General features: G+C 41.9%; 1 long non-coding RNA gene across 1 annotated transcript; it reads right to left on the bottom strand.

The window, feature by feature from the left end:
• Positions 1–432: 432 nt before the first annotated feature.
• On the bottom strand, positions 433–1,661 carry LOC107892833 (uncharacterized). Its single transcript, XR_001682636.2, has 4 exons — positions 1,221–1,661; positions 1,057–1,116; positions 842–972; positions 433–639 (listed from the first exon to the last, which is right to left on the bottom strand). It is a non-coding gene; the product is annotated as an uncharacterized lncRNA (long non-coding RNA).
• Positions 1,662–4,381: the final 2,720 nt, after the last annotated feature.

Here is a 4,381-nt window from a genome sequence, read left to right as displayed (position 1 = left end):
CGCGTTTACTTAAAGCTAAACATTTTAATGGATCAAATTTCATGGAGGCTTCTCTATGAGTGAATCCATCGCTTGTATAGAAAAGTATCTGGTGTGCAAAAGGGTTCTTAGGCTCTGGTTTAAAATGGAGGATTGGTTCTGGAACATCTGTGTCAATATGGCAAGATTATTGGTTGCTAGGGAAAGATCAACGACTTATTTCTACAAGCATGGTGGCTGGAATGGAATGTGTGTCTGATTTGATTTTGTAGAATCCTAATCGATGGAATAGAAACCTCATTTATTCAACCTTTACAGTGGAAGAAGCTGATCAAATTGTGAGTCTTCCTATTCCTATTACTAATCAATCTGATAAAGTAGTTTGGTTTAGCGAAAAATCAGGCATCTATTCTATGAAAAGCTGATAAAAGATGCTATTGGATCCCCCAAATGTGAATTTAAATGAGCAAAAACTATTCAATCAAATATGGAGCTTAATGTGTCCTTCAAAAATTTGTATCTTAATTTGGAAATTTACGAAAAATTATTTGCCTACTTATCAGAACTTACATTTTAGGAGATTGATCACTGATAACAAATGTTCGCATTGCCGACAGCTTTGTGAATCCTCTACGCATGTTGTTCTTGATTGTTTGTTTGCTGCACAATTTTGGTCCAAATTAAATTTTCAGTGGTCGAGTTCAATGGCAAATTCAAATTTTAATGAGTGGTTGAACTGGCTTTTGGAGAATTTAGCCAGTAACAGAAAAGATGAGATTGCTATTACAATTTGGGCACTTTGGTTTTCTCGAAACAAATATGTCCATAAGAAAAAGACGTAGAGTACAAAAGAAATTGTTACCTTCATTAGGGGTTTTGGTATGGAATATTGGGGTAGCACATTGACTTTGAAACATCCTAAATCACGATCCATGGTAAAACGGATGCCCCCTCCGTAAGGGTGGGTGAAAATTAATGTCGATGTGGGACTTTCTGTTGCAAAAAAATGCAGTTTTAGGTTTCATCATAAGAAACGAGGAAGGCTTTATAATGGGTTCGAGGTTTAAAGGGCATAACCTGGTCTGATCGGTGGTGATTGTTGAAGCGACTACAGTACTGCATGGGCTCCAATTTGCACTGGATTTGGGATTCAAAAACGTCATTCTTGAGAGTGATTCAAAGCTGGTTATTCAGAACATACAACAAACACGCGAAAATTACTCGGAATCCAAACCATTCACCTGGGATGCGAAGAATTTGACGAGGAATTTTTCTTCTTGTCGATTTCAATTCGTTGCGCTAGAAGGAAATGGGGCAGCGCATGCAATGGTTGTTGAAGGTTTGAGAACTGATGAGGATTCGTTCTGGGTTGAAGAGGCGCCTTTGAAAATCTTGAAAGTGGTTGATTCTGATCGACGATTCAGTAGACCACCATAAATCTTTTTCTGTGAAGTTGATTGGGTTGAGAAATTTGGTAATCTAGTTGTCTGTCTAAACTTGCTTCCTCTTCTGGTTCACTCTCTGCCGAAATTTGGAAGATTTAGCCGTTTATTCTTTGGGGAGTTCAGATTTGCAAAGAGCTTGGAAGACTGTAGAAATGAGAAGACGATTTCTTGTTTTGGGGCCTTTTGCTTTTTTGGTTTTCTATTTTTTATTTTCCTGTTATTTGGTTTTTCCTTTCGTTTTTCTTTTGGGGTTGTTGTAAACTTCTCTAATTTGGTCTTTTAGGCCCAAATATTAAACGGACTTTATTTTAAAAAAAAAAGTTTCCGTGAATCAAATCAAATGTAGCATATTCCTTTGTTTATCCATTAGGAACTAAGTGGGACCCACTTTTTTTGTGATTGTCCCATGATAATCATACTACTAGTGTCACGGACTTAAGATTCTTGCCTCAGAATCCGTGCGGCCTTAGGCAGTTTCTTACTCCAAAACGCCTAAGTCAGCCTAACTTCCACAAAAGAAGGATTCAACAGAATTCCTCCCAAAAACACAACTCAAGCGAAAGCAACTCAAAGCCAACAAGATGAAGGAAAAATGAGACAAGAACAAGCCAAGGAAAATAAGAACACAAGAGAGAAAAGTTTGAGTGAATGCTCTCAAGGATTCTTCTTACTCAAAACTCAAGTGATTTACAATGAGGGAAGAGGTCTCTTATTTATAGTTGAGTCTCCCCAAATCCAACGGTGCAAAATTAAGTACATCAACGGCTATGATTAAAGGCCACCTACCACCAAACCTTTAAGAATATAAAATCATATCTTCTAAGATTACATATCTTATCTAAGATATGTAATCTTATAAAATAATATATTATATTTGTCTAACTTGTAGATGGGCCTTCAATCTCTTCAAGCAACGGGCCGGTCTGATTGGGCCAAATGACCTCCTGTCTTCTTGATGGTTCACACAGATGTGTCATGGTTGCGGGCTCCCATGCGCAACCCATGACATTCTCCCCCACCAAATCTAGCGACGCCCTCGTCGCGTCTTCTGCATGGTATCGATCTATCTTGTCTTGGAATTGCCACAAGGCTTCAGCAGGTTCCCAACTCATCTCACTATCCGGGAATCCCTTCCATCGGACTAAGTATTCGCGCCGCGGTCGGTAGTGCTTACGTCTGACCATACGATCCGCTTCGATGTTCTCGACCTCTCGATCATAGGCGGCTTTTACCCCCATTGGTGCTCGTTCAGACTTGCTTCGATTTGGGTCTTCTCCATCTTCATGGAATGGTTTAAGCATACTCACGTGGAATACTGGATAAACTTTAAGCTTTTCAGGCAACTCAAGCTTGTAGGCCACCTTGCCTACCTTCTTCACAATTCGAAATGGCCCCTCGTACCGCCGAACGAGTCCTTTGTGCAACCCATCATGTCGCAAAATCAGGTGTAGTTTGGCAAGAACTGGTTCACCTACCTGAAATTGTACGTCCCTTCGATTTCGATCCGCCCACTTCTTATTGCGCTTACTTGCCTTGTGAAGACAAGCTCTAGCCAAATCGTTTTGCTCTTGCCAATCTCTCGCAAATCGATAGGCTGCTGGATTCGGTCCCCATAACGAGTCGCAACAGCATTAGGTGTAAGTGGCTGTTGTCCTGTTACTATCTCGAACGGACTCTGGTTTGTCGCCCCACTTCTTTGTAAATTGTAAGAAAACTGAGCCACATCTAGCAACTTTGGCCAGTCCCTTTGTGTGGCACTCACATAGTGCCGTAGATATATCTCCAATAACGCATTCACTCGTTCAGTTTGCCCATCGGTTTGTGGATGCATGCTGGTTGAAAAGTTCAAGTTTGAACCCATTAACTTGAACAACTCCGTCCAAAATCGTCCCGTGAATCGCCCATCTCGATCGCTGATGATAGATTGTGGCACTCCCCAATACTTCACCACATGTCTAAGAAACAAGCGAGCAGCCTCCTCAGCAGGACACTCCTTGGTTGTGGGGATAAAAGTTGCATACTTCGAAAACCTGTCCACCACAACAAAAATGCTTGCAAATCCATCAGATTTAGGCAAACCTACAATAAAGTCCATGGATAAACTCTCCCATGGGCGCTCCGGAATAGGTAAAGGCTGTAGCAACCCAGCAGGAGCCTTCAACTCGATTTTATCTTGTTGGCACACCAAACAAGTTTTCACATAAGTCTCCACATCGTCACTCATGTGAGGCCAATAAAATCGATCCTCCAAGAGAGCTAAAGTGCGGTGCATGCCTGGATGTCCAGCCCATCTCGAATCGTGACATTCCTTCATGACTTCCTTTCGCAAGTTCCCATGTTGGGGCACATATAGACGTTGTCCTTGAGTGTATAATAATTCTCCCTCGAGCCAAAATCGCCTCGTTTTTCCCTCTTTAGCAAGCTCAATCAAATTTTTGGCCGTGGAATCGTGGGACAACCCTTCTTGAATGCGCTCCAATAAAGGACTATTGGGTTGGCTTATCGTTGCAAATTCCATCTTTCGGCTAAGCGCATCAGCTACAATGTTGGCACTCCCCGGCTTGTACTCCATGCTAAAATCAAACTCTGCTAGGAAAACCTGCCAACGAGCCTGTTTGGGGGACAACTTTTTCTGGGTTAGGAAATAACTATTTGCAACATTATCAGTGAATACCACGAACCTGGAACCCAGCAAATAGTGCCTCCATGTGCGCAAACAATGCACCACAGCAGTCATCTCTTTTTCTTGGACCGTGTATCTCCGTTCTGTCTCATTCAGCTTTCGACTCTCGAAAGCAATTGGATGTCCTTCTTGCATCAATACTCCCCCAATTGCATAGTCTGAGGCATCCGTGCGTACCTCGTACGCCTTTGTAAAATCCGGTAAAGCAAGTACAGGTTCACTCACCATTGCTTGCTTTACTTGGTCAAAAGCTTTCTCACACCGAGAGTCCCAG

The sequence above is a fragment of the Gossypium hirsutum genome, chromosome D09 (genome assembly GCF_007990345.1).
Source record: "Gossypium hirsutum isolate 1008001.06 chromosome D09, Gossypium_hirsutum_v2.1, whole genome shotgun sequence".
Lineage (NCBI taxonomy): Eukaryota > Viridiplantae > Streptophyta > Magnoliopsida > Malvales > Malvaceae > Gossypium > Gossypium hirsutum.
This window is presented reverse-complemented; position numbering and strand designations above follow the sequence as displayed.